A 26,322-nucleotide genomic window follows, 5' to 3' on the forward strand; every position below is an offset into this window, starting at 1 on the left:
CCCTGCTTCTTCTTGCTTTCCATTTGCTTGGTAAATTTTTCTCCATCTCTTTATTTTGAGCCTAGGTGTCTCTGCATGTGAGATGGGTCTCCTGAATACAGCACACCCATGTGTCTTGACGCTTTATCCAATTTGCCAGTCTGTGTTTTTTAATTGGGGCATTTAGCCCGTTTACATTTAAGATTAATATTGTTATGTATGAATTTAATCCTGTCATTATGGTGCTATCTGGTTATTGTGCCTGTTAGTTGATGCAGTTTCTTGATAGTGTCAATGATCTTTACAATTTGGTATGTTTTTGCAGTGGCTGGTACCGGTTTTTCCTTTCCATATTTAGGGAAAGCTGTTTAACATATTGGAGCTTCTATTATTTCATGGTAAAACAAGAATAATAACATCCTTATTGAATTGACATATGGGGAATGTCCATGCTTACAGTTTTGCAAAACACATAGCATAGTGTGAAAAATGTACTTAATACCACTAATCTCCTGGAAACCTTGTGTGGCAATGAAATGAGCCATATTATGTCCTATCAGGTTCAGGAATGAAGACAGATCTGCTGGGTTAGATTGTAAGTGAGTCTCAGAGCACAGCAATCTGATTCTAAAATGAGCACATGAGGATGTAAGTGTCCAAGACAGATCCACAACCAAAAAGTTAGTCCAAGACAAAGACTGCTGACTAGACTCAGTACTCAAGATCCAGGGTATGCACCCATTTTGGGAGAGTGCAAGCAATCACCAGTACTTTACATGGATGGAATGCTCAGGTCAAGAAATTCCAGCAGTAAAATTCAGAACCTGGAAGTGAAAGTACAAAGCAGGTAGGTACACAGTACTAGGGACTGAGTTCCCCACATCAATGCAGGATGAGGAGTAAGAGTGACTCAGTGTAGAATCAATGAATAACATTATGCCCACCTACCTAGGGCCAGAAATGGTTCTAGAAACAAGATTAAGGCTAACTGTAGGTGATAGATAGATGGCTTCAGCTGATTTGATTAAAACATTTAGAGGAAGAGAGTCAGTAAGCCTGAGGACTTCGTTGGTAGGATCTGGAGTGAATCAAGACCTAGGGATACCTCCCTTTTATCTGTGGGTGTACTTACTTTCTTCATGCATAAATCAGCATCTTTATAAAAGTGTGGGATTCACTTTAGGCAGCTCAATTTGATTACCAATGGCCCCTCTTACTCAGTTGCATGGCAGGATCTATACAGGAGTCCAAGGACTAGATAGAATTATGGTTGAAATTAAATTTTGCTGCTGATGCCAATCAGTAAAAGGAGCTATTGATTAAGGATAGAACAACCTCAGTATTCCCAGTCATAGGCCTAGTCAACACTTACTGTTAGGATTTACCAGGTATAACAAGTATATCAGTCTGGGTTCCAACAGGAAACAGAACACTCAAATCAGGATAGTTTAGGAGAGTTTAGAAGGGACTAAATACAAGGCAGGGTTAAGGGAACAACAAGGGATAGAAATAATTCAGATAGCAACTGAGCAGTTACCTCTTGGGCCCAAAGGGAGGAGGAAAAGGAAAGTTGTGGAGCCTGTAAGGAGAGAGAATCAGGCCTTGCAGGTGCCTTGAGAGGAGCAATGAGTGACCTTTCGATAAGGACCACAGCCAGCTTACGGCAACCGCTCACTTTCCCCACTCCTTGATCCTCTCTGACTAGACGCATCCTGAAGACAAAGGTCATGATGCCATACAGGGTAGTAGCCTCTGGGGCTGACAGCAGAATGAAGAAGGGTAGAGAGTGAATCTGGAGGAGCAAACATAAGCTATCTGGCACCCCTGGATTTCCAAAACACAGTAGGATCCCTTTCTTACTCCTCCAATCAATCAATCCTTGTCTCTTCTTCCTCAGATTCTTCTTAAACATAGCCATTTGCCAAGGCTTCACTCTGAAAGGAGTCCCTTCAGAACTCCAGCTCCCTCTTGCTCTTACTCATGAATTTCATTCTCACCACTATGCGTGATTCCTGGAAATGTAGTCCTACCTCCAATCTAATCCAACTGCCTGCTCAGTAATGACCAGATGGCCATTGGCACCTTAAAATCAATAGATCCCAAACCAGACCTATAATCTCCCACCAGCTCACCTCCAGACTGACTTCTCCTCCTAACTCATGACTCCTAACTTCTGTTAATATTAGGTTGGTGCAAAAGTAATTGCAGTTTTTGCCATTAAAAGTAATGCTCTGCTAACTAGACAAGTAAGGGGGAGTTATCAAAGGCTTTTTAAAGCACTGGGTTTTGGAGGTAGGTGATGTGGACAAGCAGTTTCTCTGGGCCTCACGTTGTTACATGCAAAATGATTTGCACCATCATCCCTCCAATTACTCATCATTGCAAGCTCAGCCATGCTTATCTGTGCTTTCCTTCTTTTTTCCCCCTCCACCGCAAAGTCCTATACTTTTTCCTTCCCCTATGCTTTTCTAGTGTGGTCTAATCTCACACCTGTCCTAGTTGTGGGCCTCTACCTTTTACCTGGACAGTAGTAATAGATTTCTAAATATCACCCTGGCTCCAATCCATTCTATACCTATTCCAGTGCACAAACATGTTTGTTGCACCAAGTTACCTCACTGATACAGCCATACCTTTTGCCTCTGCCTTCTTGAAATGGGACATTTGAGGAGAGGGAACAATATATAAGATGAATCTTCAAGAAGCGTGTTACTCCTTTCAACGTGGAGCCTTTACAGTGTGTGTAGACTTAAAGAAGGAGTAGCACAATCTGCCATTTTGCATGTAACAACCAGAGGCCCAGAGAAACTGCTTGTCCTCAACACCTGCCTCCAAAACCCAGTGCTTTAAAAAGCATTTGATAACTCCCCATTACCTGTCTAATTAGAAGAACATTGGCTCTGCAGCTTGTCATTCTGTATTATTTCCACAATGAGTTCCCAGCTCTTGTTTTTAGTTCTTTATCCTGCAGACACCCTATATATACAGACTATCCTCTACCTAAAGACGGCATTCTGGAATACCACTTGTGCTTGTCCTCATTAATGTCTTTGCACATGCTTTCTCTTTACTTGTATTGGCCTTCTGTCCCCTCAATTCTTCAAATTCTAGCTGTTGAAAATCTATCTACCCTTCAAAGTATATGCATGGCACTTTTCCTTTAAAATATCTTTTTTTTTTTTTTGAGATGGAGTCTCACTCTGTCACCAGGCTGGAGTACAGTAGTGAGATCTCAGCTCACTGCAACCTCTGCCTCCCAGGTTCAAGCGATTCTCCTGCCTCAGCCTCCCAAGTAGCTGGGACTACAAGCATGCACCACCACACCCAGCTAATCGTTGTAATTTTAGTAGAGATGGAGTTTCACCATGTTGGCCAGTATGGTCTTGATCTCTTGACCTCATGATCCACCCGCCTCGGCCTCCCAAAACGTTGGGATTACAGGCACGAGCCACAGTACCAGGTCCCTAAAATATCTTTTATGAAACCTTTCTGAATTTTCTTTGACCAAATATGATATTTTCCTCCTTTGAGTCTCTAAAAAACTTTCAGCACTGTTATTTTACCGTGATCTTTAGAGTATTCATATTTCTTGTCTTAGCCCTGTATAATATTATAAGCTTCTTAAAAGCATGGCTTATGTTACCTTTTTCAACTGTATATTTCCTGTAGTATTAGTGCAGTGTACTTTACAAAAATATTTTTAATCCCCTAACCATTTAAAACCATGGAGTTGGCCGGGTGCGGTGGCTCATGCCTGTGATCCCAGCACTTTGGGAGGCCGAGGCAGGCGGATCATGAGGTCAGGAGATCAAGACCATCCCGGCTAACATGGTGAAACCCCGTCTCTACTAAAAATGCAAAAAATTAGCCAGGTGTGGTGGCGGGCGCCTGTAGCCCCAACTACTCAGGAGGCTGAGGCAGGAGAATGACATGAACCCGGGAGGCAGAGCTTGCAGTGAGCCCAGATCGCACCACTGCACTCCAGCCTGGGCGACAGAGCGAGACTCCGTCTCAAAAAAAAAAAAAAAACTGTGGACTTACGATATTTTTTCTCTTTAGAAAGAATTGACTCTGTCCATATACTTTCTCAACCATATCTCATGTATAATCCACTTGGCAGGAAGGGTTAAGATTTTAGTTTTAGTGTTGGTCTCTTGTTTACTAAAATGATGATATTTATGAGAGCTTGTCCCATTCCTCTGATTCCTTACCATCTTCCTTATCCAGTTGGTAGGAGATAAAGAAACAACTAGTCTGGTCTGTTTTGTAAGTGAAGTCTCTTTCTCATTAAATATTGTGTGCAATATATTTTGAAGTAATGAATGAATAATCAAAAGATTTCATACATATTGTCTTAGTCTCTTTGTGCTGCTATAACAAAATACATGAGACTGGGTGACTTACAAAGAACAGAAATCTATGGGTCACACTTCTAGAGGCTGGAGGTCCAAGATCAAGACTCAGTTGGATGGTACCTTGCTGCTGCATCCTCCAGAGGGGAGGAACACTGGGTCTTCATGTGACAGAAGGGATGGAAGGGCAAGAGAGAGACCAAGCTCCCTCTGGCAAGCCCTTTTATAATAGCATTAATCTATTCATGAGGACAGAGCCCTCATGGCCTAAACACCTCCCACACAAAACAATATTAAAGTATAACTTTAAGCAGCTCAGGGTCAACATGGCAGTTTTGCAATGTCTGGGACCCAGGCTCTTGCTGTCTTATTGCTCTGCCATCCCAGAGTGTGGCATCCTTGTCACCTCCTAAAGGCCCCACCTACCTACCAACACTATTGCATTGGGGATCAAATTCCCAACACATGAATTTAGAGGGGCACATTCAGACCACAGAACATATCATGACAGGTATTAGGTATGCTCTCTGTCTCATTGGATATATTTCTGCTGTAATCCTACCTCTGCTACTACCTATCCAGAGTACGTTGGCAAAGTCATTTAATCTCTCTGAACTCTGGAGAGTACGGACTAGGTCTATATTTTCAAGATTTTCTTTTGAGATGAAGAATTCTTTCATCCCCCCCCCCCGCAAAAAAATGACTTACTCAGATATGCACTATGTAAAACTGATGAAATCAGAGTTGATGTAGTTTGGTTGAAAACTGAGGAGGGAGTTTTGAAAAATGAGATGCGAAAAACCATAGACAAAGTGACCTCAAGAGTTCATTGATGTCTAGCTGCTGTATTAACTGTTTAATCAAAGAATACAATCAGGGCTAGAAGATTCAAACTAGTACTGACTGGTAGGGGTTTCTAAAATGCTAACTGATCGAGGGCATTAACATTGAGAGGCAGATAGCACTTCATACCCGTTAGGATGGCTGTTATTAAAAAAATAATAATCACAAATGTTGGTATGGATATGGAAAAATTAGAATCCTTGTGCATTGTTGGTGGGAACATAAAATGGTGCAGGCACTGTGGTAAACAATATGGTGGCCCTCAAAAATTAAATATAGAATTATCACATGATCTAGCAATTTTACTTCCAGATATACACCCAAAAGAATGGAAAGTACGGACTTGAGCCAGTATTTGTATACATTATTACATTATTACAGCAGCATTATTTATAAAAGCCAAAAGGTGGAAGATACTCAAGTATCCTTTGACGGAAGTATGGATACATAATATATGACATTCGTGCAATGAATTTTTTTTTCTTCAATTTAAATTTTAAGTTCAGGGGTACGTGTGCAGGATGTGCAGATTTGTTACACAGGTAAACGTGTGTCATGGTGGTTTCCTGCACCTATCAACCCATCACCTAGGTATTAAGCCCAGCATGCCTTAGCTATTTTTCCTAATGCTCTCCCTCCCACCACCACACCCCCAAAAGACCCCAGTGTATGTTGTTTCTCCCTGCATGTGCCCATGTGTTCTCATCATTCAACTCCCACTTATAAGTGAGAACATGCAGTGTTTGGTTTTCTGTTCCTGCGTTACTTTGCTGAGGATAATGGCTTCCTACTCCATCCATGTCGCTGCAAAGGTTGAACTAATTTACACTTCCACCAACAGTGTAAATTCGTTACTTTTTCTCCACAACTTTGCCAGCATCTGTTATTTTTTGACTTTTTAATAATAGCCATGCAGAAATATGTTTCAAGACCTCCAATGGATGCCTGAAACCTCAGATAGTACTGAACCTTATATATATCATGTTATTTCCTCTACTACATACCTATAATAAAGTTTAATCTATAAATTAGGCACAGTAAGAGATTAAAAACAAATAATAATAACAGAATAATCATAACAATATGCCAGCATCACCACTCTTGCACTTTAGGGCCATTATTAAGTAAAATAAGGGTTACTTGAACACTAGCACTACTGTCCTGCAACAGTTGATCTGATAACCAAGAAGGCTAAGTGACTGACGGGCAGGGAACATCTACAGTGTGGCTCTTCTGAACAGAGAATTTACGTCTTGGGTGGGACAGAGCAGGGCAGTGCAAAATTTCATCATACTACTCAGAATGGTGCACAATTCAAAAATTTATTGATTATTTCTAGAATTTTCCATTAATATTTTTGAACTGTGGTAGACCCCAGGTAATTGAAACCTCAGAAAATGAAACTGCAAATAACAGGGGCTACTGTATTCCCAGTTTCATCTTGAGGTTTTATTAATGAACATCTTATCCTAACCAGGCTTTGTTCATGAGTTAGACGAGGAGGAATGGTCCAAACTAGGAAGGTTAGAAACAAATGCATGACTTTAGGCAAAGACAAATAGTTAAATATTAAAGTACACCAGGACATTCTTGTGGCAGGGATAGCTTGCAGTCACATGAATTCAGAAAGTAGATCCACAATCAAGATGTAAATCCTAGATAGAAAGGTCCATTGAGAATGTGAGTTCCTTTACCCAAAATAAACAGAAAGAGGTTAAGGATCCAGATATAGGCATTGAGACCACAAAAGAAATTTTGTTTCTGTCTAGAATGCATCTTTTCTTTACACTTAGAAATTTGTGACACAAAATAATGACTGTTGAAAGATATTCCATGTTCTACTGTTATGATTAGAATTAGAAGTTAAAAGTTGCACAGTGAAGCTTGGGACTTCTGCATCCATGGTGGTGAGTCTGGAGCCAGTGGGAGGCTCCCATGTGGAGGCTGAGAATGGCATTAATAATAAGGAAATGAAGATAAGGTGTGGATCCTTGTGAATCTTGAGTTCTGGATCATACTGGAAGTAGACTAGCCTGAACTATTCATTCAAGTCAATAATTCCATTTTTTGCATAACCCATTTTGAGCTGAAATTTCTGTTTCTTGCAACCAAAAGACTTCTGTGTTGTATAATCACTGATATAACAAGCTATTTCTATATAGTTAGAACACTGTCACAAACTTTAGAGTAGAAAAACCTATATTCATGACATAAATATATAATATGTGTTTCTATAAATGGAAGATATATTTCACTGATTTTGTATCTTCTATCAAATAGTGATATAGAACTGATGTTGACTTAAATAGTAACCATGCTACATATATATATTTTTTATGTGGTTGACATAATTACTTATAAATGTTAGATCTGAAAGGGACTTTAATCCAACTGTCTTATTTTATACATGAGGAAACAAGATTCAGAGAAAATGAGTAAATCTTCAAAGGTCATAAAGACAGTTCTAGAACCCAGGAGGTTTCTGGGTATGTAGTTGAGACCTCTTTCCAGTACATTGAATTAGTAGGACATGATTTGACTTACTTATATTTAAGTCAATGCCATAACATGCCACATATTATCTTAACATCACAATACATTAAATCAAATACCAAGTTGTAATGACCAGTTTTATGTGTCATTTGTCCCAAGTTATTCAATCAAACACGAATCTAGGATTTGCTGTGAAGGTATTTTGTAGATGTGTAACATCTACAGCTGACTTTAAGTGAGGGAGAATATCTTAGATAGTCTGGTTGTGAGTCAGTCAGTTGAAAAGTGTGAGCAGCAGAGCCAAGATTTCCCAGAAGAAGATGAAATTCTGCTTATGGACTGCCTGCGTCTTTCTGACAGCCTGCCCTATAAATTTCACACTTGTCTAGCCAGCCACTGTAATCATGTAAGCCAATTCATTGTAATAAATCTCAATATATATATATCCTATTGGTTGGCTTCTCTGATTAAACCCTGACTGACACACACAAGTACTATAAAGTCATTTTAGTAAACTTTTTAAAGAAGAAATCATCAAGTAACATATTTTAAGTATATTATGAATAATTATTAAAATTATAATTAACTACAATAGATTTAATGAGCTTAAAAATATTATTCTACTATAGCACACCATGAATGATAATATTAAAAACTACTGAATTTACATTTATACCCTGACTTCATGCTCCTTTTTAAAAATAATGAATTTTAAGAATTTTAAGCCCTAGCCATATAATTCAGTAATTTTGATGAAAAAGACATCATCTCTTTTTATTTTTAAAAATAAGTTTCTTGAAATCTTGTCACTGGCCTGCATTAATGTTCTCATTTTCCTTGTGGTAAATTTATAATCTTTTCTAAACTCTCCATAAAAAGAAAAACTCATAGTCTTTCCTTAATGTTTCGATCTCATTTTCACTGCCTTAATTTTACTTTCACTGTAAAATGAAATAGAATTTGCTATGGTAAGCAATAATGAATCTTTGATGCATTGCTTTTTTTTCATTGACATTTTTAATTCTGTCTTAATAGAAACTGATTTCGTGCTCTGTTCTGTGGCCTACAGATATTCTAAGATGGTTTAAACAGTTTGATTAAGCAATAAATTTCAATATATCGATTACCTGAGTATATATATCTATTTATTAATTGTGAATAATGACATATTATGTTATTTCACATGCTCTTCACTTCTCCGAGTGAGTAGTTCTCAATTATCCATACTCAGAGAAAAAACAGTGGAATGAAAAATCCAAAATGGCAGATCTTCCAAAAATTACTTACATTTGACCTCATATTTAAACACATGGAATTAAACCAGACAGACATTGTAAAGGGCCTGGGATAACACTTAGCATTTTACATATCTGTGGTTCTCAATCTTGGCTATGCGGCAAAATCAAATGTGGAAGTTTTAACATGCATGCCAAAGTCTTGCTCCCAGCGTTATTTCATTCAGTAGGTTTGGAGGGGAGTCTTGGCTTGAGAACTTGCTTGCTTTCCTCTTCCACAGGCTCAGCTAATCCATTGAGGCTCTTCATGTTACTCTGGAATCACAAAATGTAAGAATAAAAAGGGTAGAAAGTCCTGTTGTCCAACCACTCATTCAGTACTCAAGAATCCTAAGCAACAGCCCGCAGTGGTCACCCAGCCTTGCTTAAATCCCTCCAGTGACAGCAGATTAACTTCTTCCTAAGGCAAGCTGCCCCATTCTGAAGATTGCTAGAATCTCCCTGAATTTTACATTCATACTTCCCTTTTCAGTCCCCAACTTAGGATGCCTTACTGTCTTTCTTTTTTTGTTTTGTTTTGTTTTTGACTGTTACAAAAGTTTACTTACAAAAAGTTTTATATGAAAATACACATGACCCAATATTTACATCACAGTAAAACAGGCCCTTTGGAGAGGGGACATAAATGTCTCTCCTGAACACAGTCATTATATATCCTTGTTCCAAGGTTTCTAACAAGATGACACCATTTCCTTGTATCACCACCACTCCATTATTGCTCTGTTGCCCACTAGCTGCCATCTCTACACATTCATCTATCACAAGATTGATGAAGGGATGGAATCCCCCACAATATTCCTTGGACATGTCTGCCACCATTTAATTTCAGTGATAACGTTTTGCCCATAAATAATTTCAACATGGAAAGGTAAGCTTTGCTCATAGTGTCTACTCCATGGACTCACAGAGGTCTTGAAACAGAATTCCCCTTCCTGTCATTCTGTCACATATACTCCTACTCTATCAAATGTTGCTGCAGGAAGTCACAAAAAAAGTGTTGATTGGATCATTCCATATCTGAGTTACTCACTATTGCTTGCCAACTCTTGTATTCATATTTTTTTGTCTGCTTCTCAAATTCCCCATAGCAGCTGAACAAAAACTTTATATATTCTTAAACCCCATCCCCATTCCCACATTCCCAAAAGACGATCTCACCTCCCAGTTTTTTGTTTGTTTGCTTAGATATTAAGACTATCTTTTTGTATTTGTCTTTTCCATCTCTACAATTGCCTATTTTCACCATTTAAGATGATACTTATGATGACCCTCTATTGTCAAGAAATGTCCATATTTTTCCAACTCTTAACAAATTCACTTATGTCCATCACAGTCTTTCATGCCTTGTATGGAACATTTTTCCATAATTTGCCTATTCTTTATTACATATTTACTCTTTCTCATTGCCCAAAATTCTACTTGGGTCTCCTGTATTTTAAAAACAAAATGAAAAATTTTTTTCAGCCCCGACATCCATTCAATCTACTATTCTCTCTTCCCTTTTTTACACAGCATATTTCCATTAATCTCTATTAGCTTCCTTGAGTTCCTCACTACTTCATGGTACACTGTCCTCTCCACCTCTGCCATGGTATTGACTTTCTGCTCTACTACAATAGACTGTTCTCAGCCTCATCTTCTGTGACCTCTTGCCAGAATGTTATGTGCCTCCCTTGATGTGATTTCTGCTTTCTCTGGCCTTTCTAGCCCTCAATTGATATGCATTCCTGCTACAGCACCTAACCCCTTCTAATAGGTGTTACAGTATCTGCTGCTTGTCTGATCTGTCCCATTAGACAGGAGGCCACATATAGCAGGGACTTACACAGAGAAGGCAATCTGTACGTATTTGATGAACAATATTCAACATTTTAGAAATTTGTAAGATTTTAAGTAACAACAAAGCCACATAGTAAAAATATGTCTGGGTAGCCAGCCTCCCTTTTTCCAATTTTCCCTCTTCTTGCTGCTCCTCACTTTCCTCTTCACATTAAAAATAGCTTTTATAGCTGATAAAATTTATGTGAGAAACCAAGCTGAAGCCCAGCTTAACCTCCCTCAACTTTCTCTTCTTCTTTCTGAGGTAGGATACATTTATTATTCATTAAATCATATCTGTGTGTGTGTGTGTACACACGTGATACGTTCTCATAAAGGATTCTCACCAAACTAAAACATAAAGCCTCCTGCCACTGACAGTTTGATGGGTATATTTTAAGTTATTTCGTCTATGCAATTAATACCTTCAAAAAAATGCAAGCCAAGATTTGCTATAAATAATCCTGATCAGGATAATCAAACACTGTAGTCATGTGACTTCCTATTTTTCTTTCACTTTGATTTATATCTGCCATGTTTGTTAGATACAGCTACTACTGTTTATTGCTGTTAATTCCTTGACACCAAATCTTTCTGAAGGGTGTGTAGGATTTTCCATTTTTCCCAAATGTACATGTATGTTACAAATCTTTCCTCTAAGTGGGGAAATTTGTAGCAAAAAATAAATGTTGCATCTGTTCAAATTGTCAAAGAAATTCTGAAAGAATGGAAGTGAGTACATTTAGCTGAGCAACAACACCAAAATGATAAATTCTGGGGAAAAATAATGACTTGGGAAAATGAGATTAAAATATATGGACAAAGTCTCAAATGGAGCTCTGTGACATGAATGCAGTACATAATTCATTTTCAATCATAAATTGTTCCTTTGCATAAGCACTTATTAAGTATCAGGCACTGTTCTAAGCACATTGCATGGATGATGGGATTCAATCTTCACTCCATCACTAAGAGGTAGATACTGTCATTATTCACATTTTATCGATGAGGAAACTGTGCCCAAGTCACACTATTTGTAAGTAATAGATCAAGTACTCAAATTCAGATCTGTCTAACTTGAAAGCTCACTATTTCATTTCTTCAACAAATATTAATTGAACACCTACTCTGAGCCAGACATTGAGAAACAAGCAGACAATGATTGCTGTCCACATGGAGTTTACAATCTAACAATGGAGAGAGGCATTAATTAGTTAGTAAAACAAATCATTATTTGGATTAAAATTGTCCTACACACCACAGGCAAAGGCATATTATGTGATCTATTCCAAACTTCTAGACAGTGACTGTTAGAGGTCCAATAAATTTGGTTGAATATTGAATAAGATTGCTTTGAAAGTAAAATGTGGTGGACTTAACCCTGTCTTAGTGGAGGCCAGGCAAGGCTTCCTGAGAAGGTGACATTTAAGCTGAGACTTGGAAGATGATTTGAGCCGATAGCAGGTAGGAAAAGCTTGCAGGGAAAGGGTGTTTTAAGCTGTGTGCCTACAGTGCTTGATTCAAGGAAGAACCTTGGTAGATAGAAGGATGGAAAGTAGACTAGTAAAGCGGAAGCATAGTCGGCAGGTGAGCATGAGTACGTAAGGGCGACCCAAGACAAATGGAGGAGACAAGAAAACTATGGTCACCAGAGGCACACGAGCAATATAAAGATTTTCATCTTACTTTTAAAAGCAATATGTTGCTGGGCGCAATGGCTCACGCCTGTAATCCCAGCACTTTGGGAGGCCAAGGCAGGCAGATCATTAGGTCAGATAGAGACCATCCTGGCTATCTTAGTAGAGACAGTGAAACCCCGTCTCTACTAAAAATACAAGAAATTATCCAGGCGTGGTGGTGGGCACCGGTAGTCCCAGCTACTTGGGAGGCTGAGGCAGGAGAATGGCGTGAACCCGGGAGGCGGAGCTTGCAGTGAGCCGAGATGGCGCCACTGTACTCCAGCCTAGGCAATAGAGTGGGACTCCATCAAAGAAAAGAAAAGAAAAAAAGAAAAGAAAAGAGAAAAGAGAAGAAAAGAGAGGAGAGGAGAGGAAAGGAAACAGAAGGGAGGAAGGCAGTATGTTGCCAGGAAAGGGTTTTAATAAGAAGAATGTCAGCAACAGATTTCCAGGGATCACTGTAGCTAGAGTGTGGTCAGTGAGGAAGTCAGTTAGTTGCAGCAGCAGTTCAGTCTTGGACAAGGATGCCAGCAGCAGAGAAGAGGAGAAGTGAACAGATGAGTCTTGCTTAGGAGATGAGTGTCTAGATATGAAGGCTAAGACAGAGTGCATCAGTCAGGGTGCCTGTGTTAGTTTTCTATTGCTGTGTAACAAATTACTCCAAATGTAGCAACTTCAAACAACATTTATTATCTCACACAGTGTCTTCAAAGGTCAAGAAACTGGGAGCAGCTTACCTAGTTCTAGCTCAGTCTTTCAAGAGGTTGCCGTCAGGCTGTTGGCAGGTGTTGTAGTCATCTAAGTTTGGACTAGGGCTGGAGGAGCTGCTTTCAGTCTCACTCACATGGTTGTTGCAGACCTTAGTTCCTTACCCTGTGGGTCTCTCCATGGGACTGCTTGACACAGAAGCTGGCTTCCCCAAAGTGAGAGAGAGAGAGAGAAAGAGAGAGAGAGAGAGAGAATGTGAACGAGAAGGAAGCTGCAGTGATTTTTAGGATCTAATCTCAGAAGTAACACATCATGACTTCTGCCACATTCTACTGGTCACATTGACCAAGTCTGATACATCGTGGAAGAGGACTACACAAGTTCGTGAGTACCAGGAAAGATATCACTAGGGGCCACCTTGAAGGCTGGTTACCACCACCATGTGATGGCACTTTCAAATTAGGGTAATTTGTGAACTTTCTCATGCACACATGAGTGTATGTGTATGAACAGTTTGTTTTCTTACAAAGGGACAATTTATAAATATATGTGCAAGGATTAGGCAGACCACAAAGGGATCATGCAAGTTCCTAGCACTCTAAGGAGAAAGAATCGTGGAGTGCAGGGACACCTTGAGAGGAGTTGTGCTGGGAGACACACACACAGTGATGTGCTGGAGCCACCTCATAGGACACACGAGAGCTGACTGCATCTGTTTCCAACTTGTATTCAATGATGTCACACTGATAGCCTAAAATAGGTCATGGTGGAAATACGGTACCATGGTAATCAGCAAATACTATAAACCAGAACTTTTGTTTTGTTTGGGTTTTGTTTTTTTTTTTTTCCGGAAAGCCAGTTGTTAAACATTTACTAGTACACCACCAAGCATAGACAGATGGAAGCAACCTCTTAAAGTGGTAGCTAAGAGAACTCACACAGATCCTACTGTCTCAAGGCAGAGGGAAGACGAAACTCAACCAGGAAGCCAGAGAACACAGGAGCCACTCTACATGCTCTGCACAAACCATCCCCTGGAAAAGATAGCAGAGCAGAGCAGGATATAGACTAGAACCGCATAGTAAGGCTACCTATCATGAATGCACTCCAGCCTGGGTGACAGAATGGCTCTCCAGTGTCTTCTTCAAGCAGGTGTGTGGACAGTGATTCAAGTAACTGAAAGAGAAACCAACAAAGTATCATTTGTCACAGTATCTCAATTATTCTCTCTTAACCATCCTTATCACTCTTGATTTCCCACATCAGTGGGGGGAACTTTGGCAGACCATTGAAAACATTAAATTTTCTGGTCAGGTTAGTGAATGAGTTTTGCTTTGTTTTGGTATTTGTAAACAATGGAAACTAACTCTGGCTAAGTTAAGAGAGAAAAGAAAGATGTGGGATAGCTCCCAGAATGAAAAAAGAACCTGAAGAGTGAGACTCAGAAAGAGCAGCCCTGGGTTATCCAAGGGGTAGAAAGTGGTTGATCATCTCTTCAGAGCATCATTGTTGAAATCCTGGTCATAAATGTGTGTGTGTGTGTGTGTATATATATAATTTTTTTTTTTTTTTTTTTTTTTTTTTACACAGTCCTTGACTTACCCTGCTCAAGATACATTAGTCTAGAATAAAATTTGATTGGCCAACTCTCTTGGCAAGAAGCAAGTTTCCTTAACTGGTGGTCCCACTGGGACTGCCACAATGAGGAGCCATTAGTTCCCAACAAGCAACTCACAGTGCTCTTAAAAACAGGAACAGAAGCTAGGAAGCCAAGGAGCCGCAAACGTCCTCAACAATCTGGGACATGACCTTGCTCCAAGGTCCCTCTTAAGTCACAGGTAGAGGGGAGCAACATTCAGACCACTAAAGTGGAAGTAATTGAGAATTAATTGTTCTTTTAAAATCTTTAGCCATAATATCAATAATTCAGAATGCCATAGAATTTGACATTAGAAGTTAACATTTAAAAATCAAAGGTATATAAATAAACATTGGAACGAAAATAAATAGGAAACTGGAAGAAAAGCTGAAATGTGCTCCTGTATAAAAGGTAAATCAAAGCCACTGTTGTGTCATATCTGATGACCACATAAGTATGTTCCAGTAGCACTGGGAATAAGTGGAAAATTTACAGTTAAAATAGAGACAGGATGTAAGCATTGTGAGTTTGTAGGTGACTTTCTGGTACACATTGGTTGTAAATATGAGGTCAGAGAAAATTCTTGGCCTTGGCGGGACATAGTGGCTCACGCCTAAGAGGCCAAGGGGATTGGATCACATGAGGTCAGGAGTTCGAGACCAGCCCAGCCAACATGGTGAAACCCCATCTCTACTAAAAACACAAAAATTAGCCAGGCATGGTGGTACATGCCTGTAATCCCAGCTACTCAGGAGGCTGAGGCACGAGAATGACTTGAACCCAGGAGGCGGAGGTTGCAGTGAGCTGAGATTGCACCACTGCACTCCAGCCTAGGTGAGAGAGTGAGTCTCCATCTCAGAAAAAAAGGAAGGAAGGAAGGAAGGAAGGAAGGAAGGAAGGAAGGAAGGAAGGAAGGAAGGGNAAGGAAGGAAGGAAGGAAGGAAGGAAGGAAGGAAGGAAGGAAGGAAGGAAGGAAGGAAGGAAGGAAGGAAGGAAGGAAAACTTCTTGGCCTTTAGGGCTGTGGGTCCCCCTGGTCTGCATTGTTCTGCTCTTTCCACTCCTCCAAGCCCTGCTGTCCTTCAAGACTCAGCCCACATGTTTTCCCTCTGAGTCTTCCTGGACCAAATCCAGCCCAATCCATGATTAAGTAGTGTTTGTCATGTATGCCAAGTACTTGGCACTTTTCAAATATCCCCTTAGCTTGTTACACACATCTTTTTAGGTAGGAGTCCTGATCTTCATTTAGGGTTCAAGAATATTGGAGGCAGGATCTTGATAAGTTGGCTGTTGGAGGTTTACTACAACTTTATAATGATCTTTCTACCTTTTTCTAGTTCCTCTTCTTCCTAAACCTCAAAAATATGGACCTTCACAAAGGTTTGCCCCTCTTCTCTCTTCTTTCTACCTCACAATGTTATGTGTTAAAGATTGATTAATGAGAGTATACATATGAAAGCCCAGGAAGGACTTAGGTGCAGATGTTTTAATTTTGTTTGATGCCCTTCCCACTACAAGGTCCCCCAAGCACATGCACATCCCTGTAATGCTTACTAATATTGATAGTATTTGCCTCATGCTACATGTACTTTCTCAATGATCTCATCTACTTGGGTAGTTTCACTGTGATCTTTTAGGGGACAACTCCCCTTCTGCCTCCAGCTGACTCATCTCCCAGCTTCAGGCCTGTATTTTCAATCGAATGTTCTGTATACATCTCAGACTCAGCACATCCTAAATTGAACTTATCCTTCCATACAAACCTAGTCCTTTTCTTTATGGAAGCACTTGATCTCAAGTCATAACTGTTCTAGATGTGAGTCATACTTGAAGTCTCAGAAACATTTCAGCTCCAGAATCCCCCTCTCACCCCCTCCTACCCAATATTGGTTGCCAAATCCTGGTTGAGCCTCCCAGTCTTCCTAATGTTCTGTTTCTCTGGATCCCCATGTCCGACCTTCATTAAATTTCAACTCAAATCCTGCTAGAACATCCCAACTAGTTCCTCTCTCTGTTCCCCACTTCAGCCCATCCTTTATACTAACTATCACCAGAGTTCTTCCCCTAAATCACCAATCAGATTATGCCAAACCCAGGAACCACCACTGCCCCACAACCATAGATCCAAGTTTTTAGGCCTCCTGCTGTTACATGTCAACAAGCTATCCACAATTTGTAGCACCAACCAAGCTGTCTGCCCTCATCTCTTCTGAAATCCTCAAACCTAGTGCCATCTCCATATTTCACATTCCCAGAATATGCCCTCCACCATCATACGATTAACTTGGCTGAAACGATTTCCTTTGTCTTGAGTGGTCTTGCCACCAAGATCTTTATAATCCTGCATCCTCCAAGACACCTTACAAATTTTACCAACTAAAATTAATTATTCCTTCTAACAGTAATAATTGCCCATTATAGAGAACTGAATATGTACCAGGGCCTTGACAAACACCATCACATTTAATCCAGACCACAACCCAGCAAGTTAGTTATTACAGACCTCCAATCCTTTATCTAAAACCATGAGGCCAGCTGTGCTTTCAAATTTAAAATGTCTTGTTTTTCAGAAGGGCAATACACTGGTATGTATCTCAGTTTCACCACCTGTAAAATGGAGGATAAATACAAGAACAGCACGTCCCTTATGGTATTGTCGTGAAACAGGCAAGGTGTCCCTTCTAGAAGACCCAAATGAAATGCCCATTCAAATGCATTTTTTGGGTCTATTTGTTTGACTGTTATTTTAGCTTTTGAATAATGTGTTACTAGGGAAATAAACACATTATTGTGTGTTTATTTATGGCTCTAACTTTACAGTTTCCTAGTATGTAGCAGGAAGGTGATTTTGGCCTTCATTTTGTTGCATGTTGTGTTTCTTTTTTATTTTTTATTTGCAACTGTTACTTCTTTCTGCTACTTAGCCTAACCCCCCCTGTACTCAGCATTTTCTATCAAAAGCCCAGGCCTCCTGCCACCCCAGTTACAACCCTTTCTTCACTTTTCTGGCCTATTTTATTATTAATTCCTAACTTTCTCTGGCAAAAGAAAAATTATCTAGACAATGATTCGCTTCTCTGACAAAACAACTTCATGACAATTATATTAAGTTTTAGGAATTCAATGTAAGCACCACCGATATATTTTTTCCTTTTATATCACCATGGGTCTGGATGCAGAAGAGACCAAGAATTTAGTACTGGAAGAGACCTTGAATCTCAGCTAGCACATATGACCTGGGTTTGTTTAATTATCTACTATATTTGCGGAAACGAGGGAGCAGGAAGGTCTAGTGACCTGCTCAAGCTCACGCAACTAGTTAGCAAGACAACACTGGCTAGATCCTAGCTGATTTCACCCTGCATCTGTTTTCCATTACTATTGATTAGTTTGTTTTTCCTAAAATTTCAAATAGGATCATACAGTGTGTATTTTTTGTATCTGGCTTCTTTCACTCAGCATAATGTTGTTGAGATTCATCCACATGGTTGCATACATTGGAAGAATATGCTTTTTTATTGTTGAGTAATATTTTTTTGTAAAGACATACCACAATTTATTTAGCAATTCTTCTACTGATGAACATTCGGGTTATTTCCAGGTTTTGCCTATTATAAATAAAGCTGCTATGAACATTCTTGTAATGGTGTTTTGTGAACATATATTTTTATTTCCCTTGGGTAATAAATACTTATGAGTAAGTTTGATGGGCTATAGTGTGGGTGCACATTTTATTTTATAAGAAATTGGTGGTGGCTTTACATCCTCACCCACAGTTGGGGTTGCCAGTTTTTTAAATTTTAGTCTTTCTAATGGACTCGAAGTTAAATCTTATTGTGATTTGGATTTACATTCTCTTGATGATTAAGTTGCATTTGCCTGATGGATTTTCATGCACTTACCAGCCATTCCCCATGCCTTCCTTTGTGAGGTGTTGGTTCAAATCTTTTGCCTATTTAATTGGGCTGTTTTTCTTCTTATTTGTGAGTGGTAAAAGTTTGTTTTATATGCTTAATAAAGTCCTTTGTCAGATGTATGTGTTATAAATGTATTTTTCCAGTCTGTGGCTTGCATTTTTGTATTTTAAAAGAAGTCATTAGAAGAGCTAATTAAAAACAAAATTTAATGAGATCAAACTTGTATGGATTGTGCTTTTAAAATTTCATTTTACTTTATTTTATTATATTTATTCAGTATTTCTGTCATAGCATGAATCATGCTTTTTTGTATCTTATCAAAAACATCTTTTTTTTGCATACTCCACTGCCACAAAGATTCTCTCCTATTTTTTCCAGAAGTTTTATCATTTTAGCTTTCATATTTATGTCTTTAATCCACTTTGAGTAAATTTTTATGGACAGTGTCAGATGAGGGTTGAGGTTCATTTTTTTTCATGTAGATTTCTAGTTGCTTTGGTACCATTTTTGAAAAGACCATACTTTCCCATTGAATTATCTTTGTACTATTGCTGAATATCAGTTACCACAGGTGTATGTGTTTACTTGTGTATTCTATTTTATTATGCCCATTGTTTGGACAAATCATGCTGTCTTGATTACTACAGCTTCTTGAAATCAGGTAGAGTAATTTCTCCAATTGTTTCTTTTGCAAAATTATTTTGACTATCCTTGGTTCTTTTAGAATTCGTTTGTCAGTTTTTACAAAAAGTCTGATATACCATAAATACGATATATCACATCATTTATTTAGACCTTCTTAAAATTCTTTCAGCAGTCTTCTGTATTTTTCAGTCTATAGGTTTTGTGTATATTTAATTTTCCATAAGTATTTCATGTTTAATGTTATCATAAACAGAATTTTAATTTCACTTTGCAATTGTTCATTGCTTGTTATATTCTTTATTTCCTTGTATAGAAATACAATGGACTTTTGTATATTAACCTTATATCTTTTCTCTTTTTAATTTGACACAGGGACTTGCTATATTGCCCAAACTCCCCCCGAACTTCTAGGTGCCAGCGATTCTCCTGCCTCAGCCTCTTAAGTAGCTGGGATTATAGGCACATGCCACCATGCTAAACTGTGGCCTTATTTCTTGAGATTTCATTAGTTCTATTATATTTTTTCTTGGTTCTTAGGGATTTTCTATGAATACAATAATTTTATCTGTGAATAAAGCCAGTTTTATTTCTTTATTCAAATTTATGTTTCTTCTGTTTCTTCCCTTCGTTTTCCTCCCTCACTCTCCTTATTGTTTTGACAGATCTCTAGTACAGTGTTGAATAGAAATGGTGATAGTGGACAAGTTTTCTGTATTCCCAGTGTTAGGAAAAAAACATTCAATCTTTCAACGTTAAAGATGATCTTAGCCTTAAGTTTTTTGTTTTTGTTTCTGTCTTGTAGATGTCCTTTATTAGGTTGAGAAAGTCACCTTCTAATCCAAATTTACTGAGAAACTTTTATCTCTCAGTAAATGATGAGTTACACTGATTAATGTTCAAATGTTAAACAACCTTGTATTCCTGGAATAAGCCCTCACTTGTTCACTATGTATTATCTCCTTTTTATATCTGCTGAATTTGATTTGCCAAAATTTTGTCTTGAACTACTTAGGCCTAAGAATCAGGAGAGTCAATAGTGTTAGTGCTGGTCCAGAAGCCATCATGCTTCAAAACCAAGAAGAGCTGATTTTCCAGTTGGAGTCTAAAGGCAAGAAAAGACTGATGTCTCAGGTTACGCAGTCAGGCAAGAGGAGTTCCCTCTCAGGGTTTTTGTTCTATTCAGGTCTGGAATTTATTGGATGAAGTCCACCCACATTAGGGAGGGCAATCTGCTTTATTCAGTCTTCCAGTTAGATATTATTCTCACCAGAAACTCCTCACAGGTACATCCAGAGTAATGTTTGATAAAGTGTCAGGACATCCCATGGCCTGGCCAAGTGGATACATAAAAGTAACTATCACACCTCTGAAACAAACATTTGGAACCTTTAAATTTCAAAGTTGAAAGAGAATTAAAAATTCTCTAGTCAGAATTTTTTTGTTAATTGTTTTGCATGCAATTAAGTGATGTCTAGAGATGTAATGGGCTGACCTAAAAATCACTACATTCATTCGTTTATTTAAAAATTCAACATTTATTTTAAAAACATTATTAAGCGTTAACCATATAATTGTCATTGAAGATATAAAATTAGTAAAAACAAAAAGTCATTGAATTGTGTATTTAAACAAGTCAGTATTATGGTACATAAATTATACTTCACATAAAGCTGTTATAAGAAATAAGATCCGGTTCTTTCCATCACAGAGATGACAGTTTAGTGGAAGTGTGAGACAAGCATAAATGATTACAATAACTTGTGAACATGCTATAACAGCTGTATGCTTAGCCTCTTAGCACTGGAGTACCAGGGCTCAGGCCTTGGACCTTTTATATTTTCTTCCCATAACCAGTCCCTTCATGATTTCATTCATGGCTTTAAAAATCAATTGCATTTTGATGACTCTCAAATTTTTATCTTTAGCAGATATCACTCCAAATTCTGAGTTCTTATCCAACTGACAACCTATTATCTCTCTTTTAAAGGCTAAAGAGCATCTCAAACTCAACATGTGCAAAACCAAATTCTTAGCCTTCCCCTCCAAATTTGCTCCCTTCTACAACCTTCAGCTCACTTCATTAGCAGCTTCATCTTTCCAGTTGCTCAGGCCAAAAAACCTTTGAGTCATCTTTAATTTCTTCCTTTCTCTCATACACTGCGTTTAATCCATCATGAAATCCTATTGGGTCTACCCTTAACATATATCCAGAATCTGACCACATCCAACTACCTCCCCTGCTACAATCCTGGCCCAGGTCATCATCTTCTCTTGTCTGATTTATTATCTTACTCCCTAACAATCCATATTCTGTAACAACGAAAGATTCTGGGAACCTCTGAAAATGTAACTCAGATCAAGTCAGTTCTCTGATCAAATTCTCCAACAGCTTCCTATCTCACTCCTAGTAAAAGCCAAAGTTTCCAGGCATGGTGGCTCACACCTGTAATCCCAGCACTTTGGGAGGCCGAGGCAGTCGGTCACCTGAGGTCAGGAGTTTGAGACCAGCCTTGTCAACATGGTGAAACCCCACCTCTACCAAAAATAGAAAATTTAGCCAGGTGTGGTGGCGGGCGCCTGTAATCCCAGCTACTCAGGAGGCTGAGGCAGGAGAATCACTTGAACCCGGGAGGCGGAGGTTGCAGTGAGCTGAAATCATGCCATTGCACTCCAGCCTGGGCTACAAGAGCAAAACTCTGTCAAAGAAAAAAAAAAAAAGCCAAAGTCCTCACAGTGGTCTGCAAGACCCCATAAGATCTGGGCCTCCAACTCTACTACCTTTTGCCAATCTAGTCTTCATTTCTCTTATTTCTGTTCACTCTATTCCATCCATATGGCTTTCTTGCTATTCTTGAAATATTGGCAAGCTCCTGCTGAAGGACCTTTGCATTTTCTGTTCCCTTTGCCTGGAACTGTCTTCATCCCCGTTGGCCACTCCCTCACCTCCTTCAAGCCTTAACTCCCATGTTACCTTCTCACTGAGGTCTTCCCTGACTACCCTATTTCACTTGGTAAGCACCCCCTCTACTTCCCACACACCCCCTCCCCTAGCACTTCTTTCCCCCTTCCCTGCTCTATTTTCTCCATAAACACTTACCATCTTCTAACATCCTACATAAATAATTTACTTATTTAGTTCATTGTCTGTTTATCCCCATGAGGCCAAAACCCCCATGGAGGCTTGTCTGTTTTGTTCACCACTATTTTCCTAGCATTCAGAACAGTAGGCATTTACAAAATATTTGGGTAGTGAAATAATATATACTCCTCCAGAACTCTTAAGAGAAGAAAATGAGTGGTTTTCTTCTGTGACCAGGTCAGAGTGTTTCTTCGGGCAAGGATTGCTAAGATGAGGGAAAGGTTGCTGGTTGTTAAGGAAGAGTTAACTGTAGAAGTGACAGTTTAATTGAGTTGTGAAAGATAATCAGGAATTTTCCAGGTGGAGAAGTAGATGGCATTACAGTTAGATGGAACAGTGTGTACAAGGCCAGAACATTTTGCAAAAGCACAGCATGGTCAGAAAATGCTGAAGAGTTGAGTATTGGATTAGGGAATTGTGGAGGAGTGAAAGAGAAATTGTGGGACCGGAAAGGAGGGCTGGGAGGCCATTCAGAGCAAGCTATGGAAGACAAAGGCAGATTAGACCCCAGTCTCCCAACATCCTCTCCAGCGCCTTGTCTATTGCTTCATACAGCCTCCCTTTTAAGTCTAAAACACATTTTTCTTTTGGCTACTATAGGTTAATACCTTCACTACCCATGTCTTCCTTTAGAAAAAAGAATGCTTCTTGACCCCAGAGTGTTGAAATTTAAGGCAGGTAATTTAAAAAATATGCACATTTTTAAAAGCAAAAAGCTGAAAGAATTTATATTTTAAAATAGATTATAGATTTTTGATTACTCAAATCCAAAAGACTAAAATAATGGAAACTTCAAAAGAAATGACAGCTGATGCCTAGTGCCAGCCTATTTTCATAATCAATTTTACTCTATAGAAAATAAAGTGCCATAGAGGACTGTGGAAATAAATGTAAATTTGGGGGGATTAAAAAAGTGTCCTTTAAATTTTTTAGCAACAGGCAACTGTTAAACTGACATTGATTTTATATTATTACCATTATGATTTGAATTTTTAAATTAAGCAATGGGGGATGGGAAATTGTGTGTAGTGAACTGATCGTGGACTATAATATTAGTTTTTTATTTCTTAAAAGTACTTTAATTCTCTTTAATTTGATTAGTCAATTTGAAGATCGGGTACCTTTTATTATATTAAAAATAGACAGCCTGGGCAACATGGTGAAACCCCATCTGTAAAAAAAATACAGAAAACAGTTAGCTGGGCATGGCGGTATGAGCCTGTGGTCCCAGCTACTCAGGAGGCTGAGGTAGGAGGAACACTTGAGCCCAGGAGGCAGAGGTTTGCAGTGAACCAAGATTGCACCACTGCACTTGACCTGAACAACAGAGTGAGACCCCGGCTCAAAAATAAATAAAAAAATAAAAATAAAAACAATGAGCAGAACAATTATACATTCATTCATTTAACAATTTTTCTACATCAGTCTATGAGCAAGAAATGTAATTTAGTTTTGGAGTCCAAGTGACCACAAAAGCAAGCAGCTATTTCTCCTTTCTTAAAATTCCCATGAGGAATGCATTGAGCTATAGTGTGGAGAACAACCTTTCATATGAATTTTTGAGTATACAGTCTTATTTTATTAAGATAAAACAGTCATGAGAATCTTCCAAAATTCCCATGGAAATCATATCATTTCCATTGACTTGTGTGTATAAAAACTGACTAAAATGTTGTTAATTTCAGATTCTTATAGAAACCTGTATTTGCCTTCAAATGTCTCTAAGACTTCCTACGTTGGAGTACACTCAGCCCTCATCCAGCTTATGCAGGCCTGATACTACTATAACAAGACCTATTTTTCTATACCTAAGCAAATATATTCATAGTATTTTAAAAATTGCTTTTTTTTTTGCAACATTCAGCAAGAGTCACATAGTTGTTCTGTCACTCTGACCCAGCAATCCTGCTCCTAGGAACTTACCCATGAGAACTAATTCCACAAAAGCAAAAATCCAGTTGCACAAAGATTTTAACACTATCTATAACAGCCAAAATCTGAAAGCAAAATCATTTTCTACAACAGGAAAATGACTTAGAGAAGCATAGTGCATCAACAAGGTGTCATATATGTGATCATTAAAAAGGAGTCTAGGAAGTGGCAGAAATGTCAAAAATATTTTTGATAAACTTAAAAAGCAGTATTTTTAAAATCACATTTATGTTGTGATTATAAATATACAAAAATCGATGAGCTAGTGGAGGACTAGAACACAATATGGAAAATAAAAACAATTGTTCAGGTTAGGATATCGGAAATTAGGAGTTTATTTTACTTCTTATAAAAATGTCTCAAGTTTTGTTTTACATCAGCTTTTCAATTAAAGAAATATAACTACTTGCTATGCAGAATCAATTTATACCATAAAAACACGTCCACATAGGTCACAAATAAAAGCTGGACTTGTACAGAAACGATCCATTTGTGTTCTCTGTGCATTTCCTCCTGTAGCTAACTTTCTAGTGCCATCATTTTTACCAATGTCTTTAAACCGTGTGGAGTTGCTTCCAAGATCATGTTGGACCCCTTTCAAACCTATGAAACCAAAATCTCTGGGGATTGGGCCTAGGTATATATGTATCTTAAATCCACCCTCCCATCCTCAGGTAATTCTAACATGCAATTAGGTTCAGAATCAGCGGCCTTAAAGATGACCTTTCCAAATCGGAAATTTAAAAACAAAACAAAACCTCATTTTAAAGAAATACAAAAGTTATAGTCAACATTCAGGTGACTACTTTCAATTTTGATTTCTTGGGATGTAGAAATGAGTGGCATATATGTTCATAGTACTACAATCCAAGGCATGATTTTGTGCTGTCCTTGGAAAGCACCAGACTAAAGAAGACCCTGCAGAACGTAGGTGATCCCATCCCAGACCGGTATCCTCAAGGAACTGGCTCCTGTGTCCACGTGGCCTTGCCAAAAGGCAGCTAGAGGTTCTCAGGAATTTCCCAGAAGGCAAATATTCCTTTTCTCATTAAATTTGCATATGGTGCTCAAAATGTTCTAGGTATCCCAGAATTTCTATTATTTTGATTTCTAGCCATTTTCAGATGCCCAGCTGCTCCCCTCAGGCACATACAACTCCGTAGCCACCAGGATTAACATAGCAGAGTGGATGGAGGCAGTAGAGCTTGCAGGAGGTGCAGAGGAACAGAGCCCACCACAAATGGTTCTCTCAGTTCTAGCCTGATGCAACGGGGCCTGCCTCTCAATCTGCCTTTTTCTCCAAAATGAGTACATTGTAATCCATCTTGGCCCTTCCCTTTTCTCTGCTTTGTGGGTTATATGTTATTTTCCCTCACTTTACAAAAACAGTCCATTGTCACAATTTAATATTAATTTAGAAGGAGGCTGGCCCAACAAATTTGAGAAAACCAAGTCCCAGAGAGGATAAATGACTTGCCCACAGTCATGTAACTTGATAAGGCCAAGCTGATTTCCTGTCTCAAAAGCCACTTTTCATTATCATGAGGAAATGCATACGATTAACCCATAGTCTGGAGGGCATATTCTTTAGGTTGCTCTCATAGCAGGGACGATTGGCAGTGACTTCATCCACACCCTCCTACCCAGCCATCCTGGACGGGTGACACACAGCTGAGACATCTGCCGTGGAGTATGGTAGGCTTCATACTGGGGCACACTGGAGAGACACTTGGGAGATACAGAACCTGTGGTGCTGTCCTTGTTAACAGCACACATTCTTAAGATTAGAGCATCTTAGAGTGGAAAAGGAGAAGTGAGATTCATTTGTGTCTCCAGCCCACCCTAGGTTGCATGTTAAACCACTCACCACAACATGCAGAGTGGG

General features: G+C 38.8%; 1 pseudogene; it reads right to left on the reverse strand.

Annotated features, from left to right (window-relative positions):
* Positions 1-9,502: 9,502 nt before the first annotated feature.
* Positions 9,503-9,845, reverse strand: LOC112610698 (annotated as a pseudogene).
* Positions 9,846-26,322: the final 16,477 nt, after the last annotated feature.

This window comes from Theropithecus gelada, chromosome 17 (genome assembly GCF_003255815.1).
Source record: "Theropithecus gelada isolate Dixy chromosome 17, Tgel_1.0, whole genome shotgun sequence".
NCBI lineage: Eukaryota > Metazoa > Chordata > Mammalia > Primates > Cercopithecidae > Theropithecus > Theropithecus gelada.